The sequence below is a fragment of the Miniopterus natalensis genome, chromosome 13 (assembly GCF_054644295.1).
Source record: "Miniopterus natalensis isolate mMinNat1 chromosome 13, mMinNat1.hap1, whole genome shotgun sequence".
Lineage (NCBI taxonomy): Eukaryota > Metazoa > Chordata > Mammalia > Chiroptera > Miniopteridae > Miniopterus > Miniopterus natalensis.
Genome location: NC_142093.1, coordinates 49172128 through 49192592, shown reverse-complemented (window position 1 = coordinate 49192592; position 20465 = coordinate 49172128).

Genomic DNA, 20465 nt, shown 5'->3' with positions numbered 1-20465 from the left:
GCTGTACCATTCCCCTTAGGCCAGCAACTCCTGCTTAGGGCAGTTGGGCCTCTCTGGGGGGGTCACTTGAGGGCCCTCCCTTTGCCTCCTGTGCCCCTCCCACACACACCCGACACACACACCTAAGTTGGTGCCCAGAGTTCTGGGGTAAAAGGTTGCATGTAGATAATAATGGCACATGATCCATCCCCTTCTTGAGTGATCTGTTTATCGAGTGCTCTCTAACTTCCTTTCTACCTTGTTAAGTCCTTGAAACATCCCAATCAGGTGTGTAGAAATTTTGTATTGCTCTTACCACAGATGGTGAAACAGGCTAAGAGAGATTACGAAACTTGTCCCAGGTCACCCAGCTATAATCGGAACCCCCCCAGCTCTGGGTCCAAAGCCCAGCTTCCTCTCCTCTGCCTGCCCAGACCAGCCCCTCTCTCCTGGAGCCTGAGCAGATTCAGGAGCTTTGTTTCAAGGCCGGTGGCCCTGTTGGCCATGTTGGCATCTGTGAAAGGAGAACTCTAGGGACATCTGGGTGACTGTTGGTGAGAGAGGGTGCCGTAGTCACAAGCCCTTCCTTCTAGTTGTTGACACCCCCACTTTGGATTGGGTTCAGTTGGGAGCTTCCAACCCCCTTGGGTTTTGCTGCTCGCAGGGGTCTTGTGACTATTGCGTCTGCTCAAAGCTCGAGGGAGCAGGACATGTGGTGAAGTGGCTGGAGCCAGAGGCAGGTTCCTGGACTCCAGGCTGGCCCTGTGAGCACAGGCAAGTCTCTCCTCTTTTCTGGCCTCAGCTTCTTCTCTACAAAATGGTAAATGGGGATGGAAGTGGGAGGGCACAGGGCTTAAATTCCTTGGCCTCTTCTGGGCCTAATATGCTTGATTTTATTCTACATCGGGGTCTTTGACTCCAGGGGACAAGAGAGAGGGGTGGTGGGATGAGGGACACTAGGGAGAGCTTCTGGGGGAGTTTCCAGGATTTTGAAGAGTAGAAAAGAATGTGTGGGGCCTGTAGCAGAACCAAGGACTGGGGGGCCCACGTGAGTTTATTCGAGTCCAGTTCCAGAGACAATTCCCAGAGCCTGGCCTTCCTCCTGAGGCTAGGAGGGCACAGAAGGTGGCACTCAGGGTATGGGCTGCCCCAACCAGGGAACAGATTTTGACTAGCTTGGGTGCCTCCCTCTGATTGGTGTCCCCTTCACTCGCAGGGCAGCTGAGAAATGAGCTCTCTGGCCTCATGGATGGGGCTGCCTTTGATTTCAAGGGGAGTAGGCAGGGGAGGATGGGTGGTGGGCTGAGGCGGGCTGAGGCAAGTGAGACCTCTTTAGTTCCCCAGGCTGGGCCAGCAAGAGGAAAGCTGTTGGTGCTGGCGGGGTGGGGAGCTAGGCGCTACAGGCCTGGGAGGGGGCTGATAAGGAGCCTCTCAGGAAGCCATGGGCTCAGGGGACAATGGACTTAGTGTCAGAGGCCTGAGTTGTTGCTTTCCCTCTCTGCTCCCAAGAGAGGTTTCCATGGCACCCAGATCCTGACTGGCTGCTAGTGTCAATGGAGGCGTTGTGTGGGAGTCCTTGAGTCCTAGCCTCACCCTTGGGGGGCGGGGAAACCATCTCCTCTGGCCCTGCAAACACCCCCTCGCACTGTGCTGTAAGATGGTCTCCAGGGGCCTCCCAAGCCCACCTCCCTCTGGTCCAGTAAGGACAGAGATGTTGGGGGCTCCCCTGGGTGGGCACTGTATGAGGTCCCCATTTAAACCTGCATTGGTCAGGAGTTGCTCATCTGAGGGAGGGGAGCAGACAGGTGACACCTACCCTTTTTGTGCATTTTTCCCAAACCTAAATCAATAAGTTAACATTCCCCTCTACTGATTCATCTGTAGGAATGATAAGTTTTGGTGCCAAGTCTGGAGAAACCGGAGGCATTTTACAAGTTACCAAGCCCTGAGGACATGCCACTCACTTTTTTTTTAACCAAAGAAGCACTGTAGCTAGTTAACCTAGTTAACCCTTAGCACAAGGCAGCTGATTGCAAATGCTATCATCAAAGGGAAAAATGCTTTGGCAGTGACCTGGAGGTTCTAGGAAGGCTTATAGAAGAGCTAGAATCTGAGCTGGGCCTCAGCAGGCAGGGTTAATATGAGCAAAGGTGCAGAGGTGGGGACGTCTAGCGAACTGTGGGGTGTGAATGCCTGGCACCTGTAATGGGAGATGAGATTATGAGAGATCACTGGAGCTGGGCTGGCCTCTGAGAGCTGTTCTGGGTGAGGACAAGAAGGCTGGCAGCTAGGGAATTAGGCCCTTCAGGCCTGGAGGAGGGTCTGGGTAGGACCGCACACAGTTCAGATGGGACCAGTATCTCCACCAGATGCAACTTCCCTCTGAGTTGCAGAGGCCACATTCCTAAGGGACAATGGGATTGACTCAGTTCATGTTTCTGAGCCAGGCCGAAGGCCACTGGCCATGGAGCAGCTGTGTTTGAGAGAGCCACAGACATTCTCAAAGCTAGACTTTCTTATTCAAAATGAGCATGTATAACTTCTCTATTCGGGAAAAAGACATTTAAGTTGTAAAGAATTATGACTTATTTGTCCACTGATACAGCTGTGTGTTGTGAAAGAAGTTGAGTGATAATGTTAAGAGTATGGCCTAACACCTTTGTACATATACACCCTCCAGGATAATTGCGTGACATAGATAATTGCTTGTCTTGTGAGACAGGCCGTAAGAGACATGTCCGGCCCTATGCAAATCTGTCATTGCTAAAGCTGTCATCTGAAAGGTTATTTTCACTTTCAGCAACAGCGATGAAGCTCACAGATGCAATGTTGAGCAAAGATGCTAGCACAAAGGAGTACATCCTGTACGATTCCATTTATATGAAGTTCAAAGACAGGCAAATTAACCTGTGGAGGCAGAAATCAGAACGGTGGTTACTGGCGATCAGGATTTTATCTGGGAGGAAGCAGAGGGAATCTTCCAGAGTGACAGAAATAGTCTACGCATTCCTCGGGGTGGTGCTGACCTGGGGGTATGTATATGTAAAACGGCGTTGAGCCATACTCTTAACACATGTGCTCTTTTTACACAAGTTACACTTTTTTTTTTTAAAGGAAGGAAAAAAGAGCAGTTTTCTTCTGATGTTACTTGCTTTTCAGGGGGATCTAGGCCAATAAAGGCACTCGTTCTAATGATAGAATTGTACATTTTTCTGGAGGGCCAAGGGAGCTTTGAAGACACCAGCCACACTGTGGGTTTCTGTTTTTGTCAGCTCTCTCAATTCTGCCTCTGATCCTCCCAGTCCCAGACCACTAATACCCTGTCCCATGTGCTAGAGACTATTTTTAGAGATTGTTCAAGAACTTACTCTTGACTCAGCAGGACTCATACCTCACGCTCCTCGAAGGGGATCCTGGCTGAGCACAGGGCTCCTTGGGGTGGTCTGAGCCTTGCGAAGCTCTGTACAGCCCCTGGCCCTCTTCTTACTTTTAAAGACTGTGATCTGATGACACATCAGACACTTTAAACACAGCCCACTCTGACTATTATATAGGAATCTGCATATAAGAATCTTAATATTTTTATTGTAAAATATTTTTAAATTGTTTTAATAATTTTGCTTTTTAAAATAATAGGATATAGTGACACATTATTTCTCAGCAATTTCCATGCACTTTTTTTTTTGTAACTTGCCTTATTTTTATTTTTTTAGAGAGCAAGGGAGAGTGAGAGAGAGGAGCATCGATTTGTTGTTCCACTTATTGATGCATTCACTGTTTTTTTTCTTGTATGTTTCTTGACTGGGGATCGAACCCACAACCTTAACATATCAGGATGATGCTCTAACCAGCTGAGCTGCCTGGACAGGGCCTTCATGCCCTTTTCAAGAATTCTTTCAAAGGAGGAAACGCTACTTTCAATTCATTCTTCAGATGTAATGACATTTTTATAAATACTAAATCTATTAATTAATAAAGTTGACATAATGTTCCACTTGTAGGCATTTAATTAAACATTTATTTGCTTTGATTATGCAGTTTTCCTTTGTACATTTTGGAGTAAATCAGTTTTTTCCTTAGAACTCAGGCTTTTCCTATGAGAATAATGGTCTGTTGGTAAGGTACGCTTGCCCGAGAAGTCACATTTTGGGCCAGGTGGGTGGACCTGACCAGGTGATGGGGATGGACAGCAGAGCCCACAGTGAGGTGGGCAGGACAGGATGTGGGCTGTGGGCAGGGAGTGTGGGATGGTCTTAGAGAACAGCTGGCCATTTCCCAAGAGCTGGTGAGTGTCATCTTTTCAGGCCTGTGATGATGGGGAGAAAGTCAAGTTCAGTAGACACAAGGAATCATGGTGCTCTAGTGAATCTGACTAAAATATGAGTCTGATGAGTCATTTAAAAAAAAAGTCCTCTCACATGGTAGATCTTTATGAACTGATGTCAAAAGATGTCCAAGGCAGAGTCAAGGGAAAGAGGCAAATCTTATCACACAATGAGTAGCAGCACCCTGCACCTTGTGTGTGTGTGTGTGTACGTGCACAGCACAAGCAGGGTCTGAAAGCATATACTAAGGACTACAAACACTGATTATATCTGAGAAGTGGAGTTATGGGGGGAACTTTCACCTTCTGAGTCACCCATGTCTGTAATGTTGGAATTTTTACAATGAGCATGCATGTCCAGCTCTTGATTTATGGGGTGGGTAATTCCTGAAATGTATCAGTCCATTCAAAATGTTTACCTGAGCCCTGGCCAGTTTGGCTCTGTGGTTAGAGCATTGGCTCTCAGACAGAAACGTCTTGGGTTTGATTCCCAGTCAAGGGCACGTACCTCAGTTGCAAGTTCCCCATCCCTGGATATGTTAATGTCCTGGTATGTGTGTGTGCAGCTATGTGAGTGTCCTGGTATGTGATGTGTGGGTATGTGAGTGTGTAGTGCAAGAGAAACATTGATGTGAGAGAGGCACATTGATTGATTGCCTCCCATGCTCGTCCTTCATGTCTTCTGCCACCTCCTTAGAACGTGGCTTTGGCATCTATGCCCCGACCTGCTGTGTCTCAGGCTTTCCCAGCTCCCCCTCCCTGCCCCTTCCCAGCAACCACTGCTGCTGTCTGTGTTGGCTGGAGGGGCCTGGGCACATGGGCCCTGCTGTCTTAGCCCCATGACAGTAGCCCCGTCTCTGTCCTAGGCCAGGGAAAACCTCTTACCCTCCCTGATCCAGCCCAACCCAACCACAGGTTGCAATCCCCTTGGGGATCACCTGTCTTCTGAGAGTTGGGCACAGGCCCGTGGGGAGGGGAGATGCCTGGCTCAACATGCTCATTAGGCAGCTGTGGTGGGAGGGGAGCCCGGCAGCCAGTGACATGTGAGAGCCGAGTTGTGGAGGCTGTGGAGCGTGAGGGTGGCTGGCACCTGTGAGGGTCCATCAGTGTCCCCATGTCTGAGGCACCACACCGAACGGAAAACAAAAAAAACACCAGGCAGGTCAAAAGAGAAATGTGGAAGAAAGCAAAAGCTTTCTATTTTAGTACCTTTAATGGCACCTTTTCTTCTTTTTTAGGCAGGGACCCTACATTTTTGTTTTGTTCTGTGTCCACAAATTATTTAACGGGTCCTGACACAAAGCAGCACCTGGGAAGTCTCGCTGAGGCTGGGCAGGTACATTTCTGGGAGGCAGTGGAAAATGTTTCCTGGTGGCCCAGGCTCCAGGGAAGCTTCAAGGAGATGCGGTCACTGTGTTGGGCCTCAGAGTCAGATGGGACTGGGGTGATGGATACTTTGAGGAAAGGAACAGAAGTGGGAACTCTGGGTCTGCCTGGGGTCTGCCTGGGTGTGGTCTGACTGGGACAGAAGTCGGGGAACAGGAAGCCTGGGAGGTGGCTCAGGAAGTGGGCAGGCTCAGGTCAACTGACACAGGAAACCGGGCTTGGCCCGTAGCCAACAGGAAGGCCCTGGTGATTTCTGATTAGGGGGAAAGCACCAAGTGTGGGAGATGGTGGTGGTCCTGGTGGCAGCGAGAGAGGTCCAAGAAAGGGAATCGAAGGCTGGGAAGGGGCAAGGTTGGGCCTTTCGTGGCAATTCTAATAGTAACAAATAACACTTTCCTTTGTAAACCTTGAGAGGCCAGGGGCTGAATCTCAGCCAGACGCCATTCTGTGAGGAGAGAAAGACTAAAGGCAGGGCGGGTGTGGAGAGAGCACCAAGTAGGACGAAGGCCAGATGTGATCCTTCCAGGCCAAGAAAGAAGGATCCATTGCAGTTGTCACCAAACTTTTTGGATCACACACCCATAAGACATTCTGAGGCACATACCCTAACATATGTATTTTCATGTATGAATAAGCTGTGCACTTACACAGTTCTATTAGGGTTGTTATAAAACAAAAGCAAAAACAGAACTTTGAAAGGATAACTAAAAATAAGAATAAAATTCTCAAATCCTCTTTCTGCCCCACAGTGGACTGTAGTCTGGTACGCGTAGGATATTTGAAACCTGGTGTTATGCCAGGAAGGCCTCTTGCCCGGATCCATGGCCCCAGTGGCAGCTCAGGACTGTCCTTCCAGATCGCCTCAAGGAAACAGGGTCTGGGGTTGTGTGCAGAGCTGTGCAGATGAGATGGGGGTGGGAGCAGCAAGTGCTGACTTAATCTAGTGTCAGGGGAGTATCTGGGAGGGGAGACTCAGGGGATCCACAAAACCCCCCTTGGGCAGGGAATGTTACCTCCAGGGTATTATGAGGATGCTGGGCAGTCCAGTAACTTGCTGGAAGTCACAGGCTGCACCAGGATTTGGGCCCAGGTTTGTCTGACGACAGAGCCTGTCTGTCCCTCAGGGCCGCACTACCTCCTTGTTTGCTTTCCGTCAGGCCTGTCTTTCTAGAGTAGCAAGCTGTTGGGGTTGAGGTCCATTGTCATAACAGGCTGGCCATCCTGGATCTGGCAGAGCACCGGAGCAGACACTGTTGGCACCCTGTGCACACATGCCTAGGGCATCCACCCACAGGCCATGACCTCCATTCATCTCAGGGTTTTGTCCTGGGGTGCATGGGAAGCTGTGGGGCATTGGAAGACAAACGTCCCTCTCCCTCTCCCTTCATCTGGGACAATCTGAGTTATTCCCTTCCTTTCCCAGAGGTGCCCCAGCTGAGCCTTGGAGGCTCATAGTGGTGACCTACTTATGAAGGCACTTGATTTGGCTTCCTCTTATACTTGTTATTCCTTCCCTGTTTCACTTCCCACTCCTGGTACCATTTCTCCAACAAACTACTTGCACACAAATCCTGCACACACAAAATTCTCCACACGAATTGAGCCTGCTTCTGGGGAACCCAGTTTAAGCAGGTCCATTGGAGAAGGGAGCCTTGTCTCAGGGGATATATTTATGTGGCTTGCACACCCCACTCCCACTGCCTAGGCCTTGGCTGACATTGCCAATCAATCATGGCATTTAGAGTTCTCCACAGGGCACTTCAGGCCACCATTAACAATCAGTAGGAGCTGACAAGTGAGTTGAAATCTATTTGCCAGAGACAGAGTCTAATGGGGTCATCATGAGGGAGCATACACCCACGCTTCCAGCTCTTAGAGCAGAGTGAACCAACTGCCGGTTAGTGGAAGGGGTGGGCTACGGAGGAAATAGGGGACTTCTTCACTACTGCAGAGCACCCCTCTCCATACAGCTTTGGTGACCAGTCCCAGCAGGCCATAGGAAAGGAAAATAACAGTTAAAGTTAATATCATTTTTTTTGTTTTTTTCTTTTTAATTTTAAATATTTTTTATTTTTCATTACAGTTACATACATTATTATATTAGTTTTAGGTATACAACCCAGTGATTAGACATTATATAACATACTAAGTGATCACCCCAATAAATCTAATACCCATGTGACACCATACATAGTTATTACAATATTATTGACCATGTTTCCTGTGCTGTGCTTTCCATCCCCATAACTATTCTGTAACTACCAATTTGTACTTCTTAATCCCTTCACCTTTTTCACCTATCCTCCCAGCTCCCCTCCCATCTTAAAGAAGATCCTTTAACATTTTTTATAATACTGGTTTGGTGGTGATGAACATCTTTAACTTTTTCTTATCTGGGAAAATCTTTATCTGTCCTTCAATTCTAAACGACAGCTTTTCTGGTAGACTAATTTTGGTTGTAGGTCCTAGCTTTTCATTACTTTGAATATTTCTTTTCATTCCTTTCTGGCCTGCAAAGTTTCTGTTGAGAAATCAGCTGACAGTCTTATGGGAGCTCCTTTGTAGATAACTAACTGCTTTTCTCTTGCTGCTTTTAAGATTCTCTCTTTGTCTTTAACCTTTGGCATTTTGGTTATGATGTGTCTTGGTGTGGGCCTCTTTGGGTTCCTCTTGTTTGAGATGCTCTGTATTTCCTAGGCTTGTATGTCTATTTCCTTCACCAGGTCAGGGAAATTTTTCGTCATTATTTCTTCATCAGGTTAAGAAAGTTTCTGTCATTATTTCTTCACATAGGTTTTCAATTTCTTGCTCTATGCCTTCTTCTGGCTACATCATGATGTGAATATTGGTACACTTGAAGTTGTCCCAGAGGCTCCTTATACTATCCTCATTTTTTTGGATTCTTTTTTCTTTATTCTGTTCTGATTGGGTGTTTTCTGCTTCCTTATCTTCCAAGTCTCTAATTCAATCCTCTGTTTCATCTACTCCACTGTTGATTCCCTGTAAGCTATTCTTAATTTCAGTTAGTGTATCCTTCACTTCTGACTGGTTCTTTCTTATGGTTTCTATGTCCTTTTTTTATGCTGTCAAGTTCTCACTAAGGTCACTGTGCATCCCTATAACCAGTGTTTTGAACTCTGCATCAGATCAAAAGCTTGTCTTCATTTTGTTTAGTTCTTTTTCTGGAGTTTTGTTCTGTTCTTTTATTTAGGACATATTTCTTTGTCTCTTCATTTTGGCAACCTCCCTATGTTTGTTTCTATGTATTAAGTAGAACTGCTATGTCCCCTGGTCTTGGTAGAGTGGCCTTATGTAGTAGGTGTTCTGTAGGGTACAATGCCAGAGCTTCCCTGATCACCTGAGCTGGGCACTCCAAGTGCACCCCCTGTGAAGGCTTTGTATACCCTTCTATTGTAGTTGAGCCTTGATTGCTGCTGGCATGCCAAGAATTTACTCCCAAGGCAATTGGCTGCAAGGACTGGCTACAGCTATGGACCACTCTAGAGGACCAGCTGTGTAGGGGCCCACCCAATGGAGCAGGACTTACTTCAGTGGAGCCTTGGTGCCCACTGAGTCTACCCCTTGAGTGTGCCGCTTGTGGAGGTGGCTCTGGGGGCTCTTGGGATGTGCAGGTTAAGGTCAGCCACGACCTGTGTCCTCCCCAGGGCCACCAAGCATGAGCTACAAAGTGATCTGTTGATGACTGCTACTTGTGTTGGGCTTGGAGGTGCTCAGGAGATGCCAAGCTGTGAACCAAAGCTGGCTGCCACTACTGCCAGGCCTGAGGGCATTTAGCGTGAGGTACAGGGCATGCTGAGGCCAGATGCTCCTTATTTGAGAGATTTTAGGGAAGTCTGAAGCATGAGCTGAGACAGGCCATTCATATGGAAAAGCCACTGGAAATGGCTTGAGTGAGCCTGCAAATTGGGTGGAGCAGGGTCTCAGGGAATCACCAGAGTGGGTAGAACAGTGTTAGCCAGGTTGATGGAGACTCAGGTATGGTACTCTCTTGCCAGCTCTGTGGGGACAGAGCTCAGCAAAGGAAAAATGGCCCTGCCAGCATTTCTGGCTGAGAGAAAGCTGTCCCTCCACCTCTCACCCCAGATAATTCAGTTTCTTTCCATATGTCTCTTGTGCTTTTTGAGCTGCTGCCCCAGCTCTGGAGCTTAGAGCAAGTGAGTCTGTGAAAGTCAGTGAGCAGGCCCTTGAAAAGGAACTCCTGGGACTCCAGCAACCTCCGTCTCACTCAGCCACAATCCTTTCCAGTTCCTACAGCCAGAAGTTATGGGGACTTCTCTTCCTGGCTCTGGAACCCTGGGCTGGGAGGCTTGGTGTGGGGCTGGGACTCCTTGATCCAGGGGGGACCTCTGCAGCAGAGCTATCCCTCCCAATTTTTAACTGCCACACATGGGTATGGGACCAGCCTATTCCATGTTTCTACCCCTTCTACCTGTCTCGATGTGGCTTCTTCTTTATATTTTTATTTGTAGGACTTTTGTTCAGCAAGTTTTCGGATGGTTCTGAATGATGGTTTTTCTATAGTTTAACTTAATTTTGATATGGTTGTGGGACGGTGCAAGTACTGCATTTACCTAAGTGACCATCTTGGCTACCTTCAGTACCATTATTAAGTGCCTGATGAACCAGGCCCTGTGCCCTTTATGGCACCATTGCTAATCCTCACTACTTCCTTTTTGGAAAGTAATAGTGAAACACCCAGCATATTCGCATGCCTCCTCTACATCTAAAACGTTTCTGGGGAGTGTATCTTTGCTTGTTTTCCAAGTGTTTCTTAAACTAAGAGGTCAGTCTTCTGCATTTCCATGCAATTTGAATTTATTTGCATTCAGCCCAGTTTGTAAGAAGCTGTGTTTCTTTTGTGGTTTCCTCTGCTTGGAATATGCAACCTCATCAGGTGAAGCTCCTATAAGAAGCTGCCAGCACTCGTCAGACCTGGATGTTCACCACAAACGTCTTTGCTCAATCTCTCTGCCTGTCCCCTTGGCTGGCAAGTCCCAACAACCCAGCTGTGTGTAGACCCACCTTTTGCCCCTTTAAGGACAAGAAATCTATCCCAGCATCCCACATGCAAGGCACATACTAAATGCCCCCTGGAATGGTGATGGAGAGATCAAGTTGGTGTCCCTTAGGGCTGAGGGAAAGGAAAGCCCAAGGCTTCTGGGACACTGAGTTCCTTCTTGGTCGGGCTGTGCCAGCTCCCCTAGATAATGCTGTCCCCAAGGTATTGCTTCACTCCTGGGAGTCAGGTGTTCCATCTGACTCCCAGTTTCAGATGACAGCGCTTGAAATTATGGCTTTGTGATTATGGAAGTCTTGATTTTACCTCTTCTCTAAATGAGAATTCCACTGTCTTCCTCCTAGAGTTGATGTGGCACTAAATAAAATGAGAGAGCTCAAAAGAACTCTCATAATGAAGCCTCCCCTCAAATGAATGAGCTACCCCAAACAGGGAGGCCAATGGCATGTGTTAACTGCCTCAGTGTCCCCATCTGTAAATAGAGATGGTTATATTTCTCTCACAAGGTATTCTTGTGAAATACAAATAAAATATTCTACATAGAAGCTCCTACCCAATAAATGAAGGTGATTAGTTCTCTATTGCTGACAATTGCTCAAGAGACCTCTGTTGTCACACCTAATACCATGAGATTTCTGAGCTAACACAGGAAAACAAATGGCTATTAAGCTCCAACTGAGTGCCAAGGACTAGGGATTAGAGACGAAGGTGAGAAACGAGACACCATGGTGTCTTTAGGAAGCTCACAGACCAGAAGAGGAAGACAAATTGATCCCTGTCATCAACAAATGATAGGATGTATGCAAAGCCGAGTGCAGGCGCGGGCAAGGGAGCCTGGCTGGTCTGGTAGGGGCTGGGGAAACTTCCCAAGGGAGACCCTTGCACTGGAGTGGTGGGCTTGAGCTTGTCAGGCAGAAGAGGGGGAGTTGGGGTTCCAAGTGTAGGGAAGAGAGTGACAAGGATCCCTGAGCAGGCAGTCACTTGGAGAGGTGAGGGAAAACTTGGTGACTTAGAACATAAGGCAATAGGTGAGGCTGGAGAAGAGGCAGAGTTTGGCTTTTGCTCCAAAATCACTGCTAGGACGACAAAATCTCTGCCTTCCTTGTTCCCTATTTGTCTAGTGTCTGGTTGCTGCCTCTCCAAGGGGAAAAAGTAAAGCAGGACCTGAAGGGGGCAGGAAGGCAGGAATAGAGGTAGATTTGACATTCTGTACAGGGTAATCAGAGAAGTCATCTTTGATAAGGTAACATCTTAAGTAAGGGAGCAAGCCATGTGACTATCTGAGGGAAATTGTCCTAGGAAGAGGGAGGCAAAGTACTAAAATCCCAAAGTAGGATGCCTGGCCGGGCGTGGCTCAGTGGTTGAGCATCGACCTGGGATCCAGGATTTCGCGGTGTGATTCCCGGTCAGGGCTCATGCCCGGGCTGCAGACTCTATCCCCAGTAGGAGGCGTGCAGGAGGCAGCCGATCAATGACTCTCTCTCATCATTGATGTTTCTATCTCTCTCTCTCCCTCTCCCTTCCTCTCTCTGAAATCAATAAAGATACATTAAAAAGAAAAATCCCAAAGTAAGAATGTGCTTGCTGGATCCAAGAACAGGGGCCAGTGTGGCTGAAGTGAAGTGATATGGGGAAGTAGGAGAGGAGGTCAGCAGGGTGGTGGAGACCAGGTAATATTAGGGCTGTGGGCCATTGTAAGGATTTGGGCTTTTACTCTGTATGAGATGAGAATCCACCAGGGGGTTTTGAGCAAAGGAATCAATTGATTTTACTTGAGTTTTTAAAAGTTTACTTAAGTTGCTTGATGGAGAGGAGATGGTAAGGATGAGGGTGGAGTCAGGGAGGCCAGTTAAGAGGCTACTGAAATTATCCAAATGAGAGGTGACTTGGGTCATACTGGAAGCAGTGGTAAGAAGCACTGGGTTATGATATAATTTGAATGTAAACCAACATGATTTACTAACTGATTGCGTGCAGGGCATGAGAGGAAGTAAGGAACCAAGGGTGACCCCGAGGTGTTTTTGCCTGAGCAACTGGAATTGTCCTTGTCTGAGATGGTGATCAGGAGGAACACATTGGAGGGACAGGACATGTTAAGTTTGGGATGTCCAATTGAGAGGTCAAATTGTAAACTGGAGATGGAAGTTTGGAGTTTGAAGTAGAGGTCTGGGCTGGTAGAGATCTAACTTTAAGAGTCATTTAGTCCTTGAGACTGGATGAGGTTAGCTAGGAGTGATAGAGGAAATGTCCAAGGCCTGAACCTTGGAATACTCCAAAGTTTAGGGTCAGAAAAACGTAAGAAGGAGCAGCAGTGAGGTCAGAGGAGATCCAAGGGGAGTGAATGTCCAACCAGGAGTGTGTCTGGAGGGTGGAGTGAGCTACTTCCTCAAAGGATGCTACAGATGGGTCAAACAAGATGGGTCTGAGACTTACCCATTAGATTTGGCAACTGGAGGTCCTCAGGGGTCTTGACATGAGCTGCTTCAGTGGAGTGAGGTCACAAAGTCAATGAGTGTGAGCTCCAAAAAGAAAGGGAGGAAAGAAATTGATGACCGTAATTGGAAACTTCTTAAAGATTTCTAACAGGGGCAGAGAAATGGAGCAATGTCTGAAGCAGGGTGAGAGGTAAAGGAAGAGACACTTGTTGTCTCTTTGCTTCTCCATCCTGTTATTTATTAGGTCAGCCATGGTTGAGGTTCTGCCAGGCAAGTACAATGGAGGGAGCTGGGGTGAATGAAAGGAAGTTCTGTAATGATGAGCTGTGAAATCTAAGTTGAGGCAATGAAGGGGAACATTATTAGTGAAAACATACTTGTGTCATAGATTGTAGGTCTCAATTGGAAGAAGAATTTTGAGGCTGTGAAAGAGAGGGAAAAAAATACAAGCTCTGAAAGATATGGCATAGTGGTTGGGGGGTGCGGGGAGATTAGAAACTGAGATAATTGAGGGCTGCAGTCAGTAATAGTGACAGATTCCAGATTATGACCAGGGGAGGGAGTAGAGGTGACAAGGTAATTGGAAAGTAGGTCATAGAACTGAGAGGCTGGGTGCCATAAACTGAATGTTTGTGTTTCCCAAAACTCATGTGGTGAAACACAACCCCCAATGTGATGGTATTTGGAGGTGGGGCTTTTGGTCTTGAGGGTTGAGGTGTCATAAATGAGATTAGTGTCCTTACGTAAGAGAGTCCAGATAGTTGTCTGGGAGGCAGTATTTTCTGAACTCGCAGGTGATGCTGACATTGGAAATTTTAACTCAAACCACAATTATCTGTTAGCATAACATTAGGACAGTTTTTCTCTGCATTTACCCAGAAGGTATATATTTGTCCTCTCCAGAGCTGGAATTTTCCAATGACCTTTAAAAGCCTTGTTTACTAGTACATGCAGCTCTTCACTGTGTTATGTCCCTAGGAAGACTTACTAAGTCTGTATTCAAATTTCTTTGCCTATTTTTTTTCACCAGTGTCATCAGATGACCTTTATAAACAAAGTAGCACTGAGGTCATTTCAGGCTTAAGGCATCTTCTCCAGACAGCTGTGATTAGTTAAAAACAAGGAGAAAAGAAGGAGAAATGGAAGGAAAAAGGAAGGGAAGGAGGGAGGAAGAAAGAATGAGAGAGGAAGGGAGGGAGGAATGAAGGAGGGGGCAGGAAGGAGGAAGGAAGCAAGCACGTGAGCAAGGAGGTGAAGGATCCTAATGTAAGACTGCTTGGGATTGGTCTTTTCTGAAGGCTAATTTTCAGGAAAATTCTCTTCCTTTTTATTCAGCCATCTCCGGTGCTCATCTTTGTAGCCCCAGTATCTAGAACAGTGCCAATAAATGTTTGTGGAATGAATTAACTGATTGTTTTTGCCTCCTAGTCCTAGCAAAGATTTCTCCACAGTCCTAAGGACCTTGGGCTTCTGGTCTTAATTAATATCGTCCTTCCCCCACCCCCACCCCACCCCGATGCCCACCAACCACATACCCTGCTTCTGCTTGGCTCCTGAGCTCTAATCTGCTTCTTTTCTCCTCCAACATGTGTGTTCAGAAGCTCTTTGGCTTTTATTAAATGCAGCTCCATTGCTAATACATTAAAGAACTTAACCTAGTGCCAGCCACACCCTGGCACCGGACCCGCCTGGGCAGGGGGCCAAATTTGGAGCGAGGTTCTTCTTGCCAGTGATCAAGTTTGGTTAAGAGGCGAGATATTCACTACCAGATGCAAAAACTCCAGGATGTTTTTCTTGCTGCTGCAGTTAGGACTCTGGTAGCTTGTGCCTCTGGCGATGGAGTTTAGAGGTCATCTGAATTGGGAGCGATGAGAGGCAGGAGCTGTAATAAAAATGTGTAAATAAAACAGAGGTGAGGGCAGTGAGGGGAGCTGGGCCTCGCCAGGGGCATGAGAAAATAAACTGGTTAATCTTCACTGGAGGATATTTTTCCATTGACTTTTAAAGAGAAGTGAGAGGGAAGGAAGGGAGTGGGGGAGGAAGGAAGAGGAGGAGTGAGAGAGAAACATCCATGTGAGCGAGACACACCAACAGGCTGCCTCCTGAACTCACCCCAGCTGGGGCCAGGGATGGAAACTGCAACCCAGGTATGTGCCCTTGACCAGGAATCTAACCCACAGCCCTTTGGTGAGCAGGCTGATGCTCTAACCACTAAGGCACACTGGCCAGGGCAAAAATAAGCTATTTGTTAGATGCCTCTGCCGTCTTTTATACCCCTAATACCATCTCCCTCCAGAAAGCCGTTGTCTGGACTAGACTTGGCTCTGAGAGTTCTACCAGTGTACATTTTAAAAAAATTCTCGTCCCAGGATATTTTTTTCCATTGCTTTTCAGAGAGAGTGGAAGGCAGAGAGAGAGAGAGAGAGAGAGAGAGAGAGATCGATTGGTTGCCTCCCGCCAGCGCCCCTACCGGCGTCAGGGACCAGGCCTGCAACTGAGGTACAGGCCCCTGGCGGGAATCAAATGCGGCACCCTTCAGTCTGTGGGCTGACACTCTAGCCACTGAATCAAACTGCCTAGGGCCACCAGTGTACATTTTGATAACACATGATAAGTTTCTGTGCCAAAGCAGATTGAGGTGGTGGTTGTTGAGGAAATGTGTGATTAACTTTGCAGCCTCCTGTGGAGTCAGGTAGTTTCTCTTGGTTTGGCCAAGCACTGTGTCTCAGCCATGGGGGCGTGGGGTGTGGTTTCTGATGAGTCATCACAAGCCATTTCCTGGGCTCTTGAGTAGATGATAGAATTCTCATTTGACCACCCAAGTGAGATGAAAAGGAAAAACTTCCAAAATGAGGCTCCACAGCGCCTCTGAGGATGCCCTAGGTGAAACATCAGTAATAACATCACGGAGCGGCAAGTGGTTTCCCACCTTGGCACCCCTTTCCTAGAAGCTGGCAGCAACTTAAGCTTGGGAAGGAGTCTATCATTTTAGCATAAAAAAGTATAGCACAAACGCCAGCAGGAGGTTTACTCTTTGTAGATTGAACATCTAATGCTGTGGATGCACCGCCCTGAAGCTGATCATCATTTTAAAGTCTAGTCAAATCTAGAAGAATTTTCCACCATCCCATCTCCTACCTCCCCCTGCCCATTCCAGCCATGGAATCAAATGTGTCTGAGAAGGGCCCGCCATCCATACTGAAGGCCAAGCTCAGTGGGTAATACATTAAAAGGGCCAAGGGGCCAGAGATGTGGGGAGAGATAGAGGAGAGACTCTGGGGGAAAGGAGAGTGGTCTTTGCTCATCAAGAAGGTGGCCACAATGGAGTGTCCCAAGTGTTCCGTGCTGGGGTGCAACCATAGTGACACATTTGGTAGAGTGGAGAGGTCACACCAAACCCTGATTCCATGGATTCTCTATGGAAAGATGTGACACAAGGGACTCTGGGAACCCTCCATGAGATGGAGACCAACAGAAAGACTTCTGGGTTTGAGTTCTGTACCACACGTCCTTTCACAACAAAGTCCCAAAGTGAGGTTACTCTAATTTGCGTTGAATGCCTCCTAGGTGCCAGGCGCTTTATTAACACTCATAACTGTCTTGGCTGAGAGAAGCCAAGTCACCCAGCCAAGGTCAGCTGGTGAGCGACAGAACAGGGCGGCAGTTGACAGGCTGGTGTGTGCACCACAGATAAGAAGACTTGTTTCTCTCTTTTTCTTTAAGCAGAGGCTGGGGTCCACCTCCAGTACAAAGTCCCCATCACACCCTGATAAGATCCTCTTAACCAAGCTGCTTTCCTGCCTGGCTTGGTCATGTCAGGAATGAATCCATTTTACACTCCTCTCGATTTGTTCCATGCTGCCTAACATACCACATCCATCATGTTTATGTAGGCAGAATTATGGAAATATTTTTTCTATGTGAAAAAAATGTTGAAAGAAAGCTTTGAGAATAACAAAAATGAGAAAACATTTTTTTTTTTTAAATGCAGTTTTCCCTTTTCAGTCTAATTTCCTCCTTGGAAAAGACCCTCAGTACAGAGCAGCAGCCTCATTTTGGGGAAGGGCAAGATCACAGAGACTGGTCCACTCCCATGTCCTCCTATTGGTCTCTTTACTTCTCTACTTTGCTGAAGAATCTCCTGCAGAGCTTGCTAAAACAGATACTGGGCCCCCACCTCGAGAGGTTCTTTTTCAGTAGATCTGGATGCGGGGGGGAGGGGGGGGAGAGAAGAATTGTTATTTGTGACAAGCTCCCAGATTGAGGTCTGGATCCATCACCCTAAAGCACAGCACCTTGGCATATTGAATATCTTAAGCGGATGAGTTATGAGAAAAGAGCAGAAGCACAAAGGTCACTCTGACCACTCCCTCCCCCTCCTCCTCTTTCTCCAAACAGGTATTAAAATTCCCCTGTGAAAAATCCCATCCCTGTACCAAGAAGACATTCTTTTTTTTTTTTTTAATTTTATTATTGTTTAAAATATTACAGATGTCCCCTTTTCTCCCCAATGACCCATTCCACCCCGTCCCTTCCCCCTCCCCAGTCCCTCTCCCCACCATTGTCCGTGTCCTTGGGTTGTGCATATATACATATAAATTCTTTGGTTACTCTCTCCCCTTCACCCACCCGCCCTCCTCCATCCCTCTGACATTAGTCAGTCTCATCTATGCTTCCATGTCATTGAATCTATTTTGTTCATCAGTTTATTAAGTCCTTTAGATTCCACGTATAAGCGAGATCATGTGATATTTGTCTTTCGCTGCCTGGCTTATTTCACTCAGCATAATACTCTCCAGGTCCATCCATGCTGTCCCAAAGGGTCCAAGATCCTTCTTCTTTACAGCTGCGTAGTATTCCATGGTGTAAATGTCCCACAGCTTTTTTATCCACTCGTCTACTGATGGGCACTTGGGCTGTTTCCAGATCTTGGCTATTGTAAACTGTGCTGCTATGAACATCGGGGTGCATATATCCTTTCTGATGAATGTTTCAGGATTCTTAGGATACATTCCTAGGAGTGGAATCACTGGGTCGAACGGCAGCTCCATTTTCCAAGAAGACATTCTTATCACCGGAGACAGAATCGGAGATAAGAAATCTGCACAAACAAACCTTGTTAAACTAACCTACGTCTTCCTAGTTACTTTTTCACCAGTTACAACCCCCAGTCCAGACTTGTGAATTCTTCACAAATTTATTTTGGCTGAAAGGTGTAAAAGCTTCCTGCTCTGGCCGCTGCTTTGGCTGTTCTTTCTCTTGTGAAAGCTCCCATGTACATGTAAAAATTCAATAAAATTCGTAAGCTTTTCTCCTGTTAGTCTGTCTGTGTCAGTTTAAATTTCAGACCAAGCCAGGAACTCTAAGAGAGTCGAGTAAAACTTTTCCCTCCCCTACACATATCCTTCTGGTCAGCGAGCCAGGCATTAAGTGGCACTGCCTTAGGGATATGACAAGTAAATCTTCTCTAGTTACGGGCTGGATTTGTAAGCCAGTGCAAGAAGAATGGAGAACTTTCTAGATTGCCCTGGGGCCCTGGGAAATGTCCGTAGGGTGTTACTAGCACCCAGGAATCTCAGGCTGTCCCCAACTTTCTCTTCCTCACACCAACTTGGTGGGGAGAAGAGAACAGGGGCTTGGAAAGAAATGAAAGAGATGCTAAAATACACTTTGCTGAATGGTCATTTTTGCTGAGACCATATCTGCCAAGAGAATTTTTAGAGAACAATATTTGTGTTTGATCCAGATCTGAAGACTTGATGTTGGGCATGCATATCAGTTTCCTTATTTGTAAATATGGAAAACACTATGACCTTGGGGATTGTTGTGAGAATTACAGTCACAGCTTGTAAATGTAGCACCGGAGCCAAATCTGGTTTCTCAGAGTCTCAGTATAGTGTACTTACCAGTAACAACAGTAATAGTGGTTCCCTTGGAGTGAGCGCTTACTAGGTCCAGACACTGTACTAACTGCTTAATAAGCAATGCTCCATGTAAACCTCAGGATACTCTACGGAGGAAGATATCCTTCTTTTACCCTTGAGCTGAGACATTAAGTCACTTGCCCAAGGTCACAGTGCCAGGTGTTGAACCCACGTCCCACTCACAATGAGGCTGCTACCACTTCACGAACCCCACGAATCCTCCCATCAGCACCTCTCAAGATGATGTATTTCAATGTAAACAATAAACATGGCTGTGTGACAATAAAACTTCATTTATAGCCACTTAAAACTTATTCTTAACCTGTAGGCTGTACAAAGATGGCAGGATTTGGACCACAGACCAAATGGTAATCACTAAAAGAATAGAAATAGAATATATAAAATCTCCAATCCACAAGAGAAAAAAACAATGGAATAAAGAAAATCTAATCACCTGAAGAAAAGACAGGAAGAAAAAGAAATAAGAAGAAAGTATGATAAATGAAAAACATGAAATAAAAGAACAGGAATAGGTTTAATTATATATGTAATCACAGTATCCATGAATAGGTTAAATTATCCTATCACAAGACATATATTTTCAATTTAGGTTAATAAAAAGAAAAAGGTGAAGTTATATCCCATTTCCAAAAGGTACATATGAAACAAAATTATGCGGGTATAGGGAAATATATATACCACCTAAATAGGTATCAAATATTACATAATTGCTATAAAAACAGAAATGATTGAAAATTAAAAGCATTACACTCATTAGGGTGACTACTATTTTAAAAAAACAAACCCAAAAAATAGAAAATAACCAGTGTTGGTAGGATGTGAAGAAATAGGAACCCTTGTGCATTATTGGCGGGAATGTAAAATGGTGCAGCTGCTGTGGCGAACAGTGTGATATTTCCTGAAAAAATAAAAAATAGAATTACCATATGATCTAGCAACTCCACTTGTAGGTGTACAGCCAAAGAATTAAAAGCAAGGAGTTGATGAGATATTTATACACCCTTGTTCATAGCATTTTTCACAGTAGCTAAAATCGGAAAGCAGCTCAAGTGCCCATTCATGGATCAATGGGTAAACAATAAAATGTGGTACATATACATACAGTGGAAACTATTCTCTCTTACAAAGAAAGAAACTTCTGACACATGCTGTAACATACATGAACCTCGAGGACATTGCACTAAATGAAATAAGTTAGCAACACTTATATGCAGCAAATTCATAGAAAGGGGTACAAATTCATAGAAAGTCCAATGGTGGCCGCCTGGAGATGGGGAAGGGGGAGAGGGGAGTTATTTAATGGGTGCAGAGTTTCAGTGTCTCAAGATAAAAAGAGCTCTGAGGATGGGTGGTGGCAA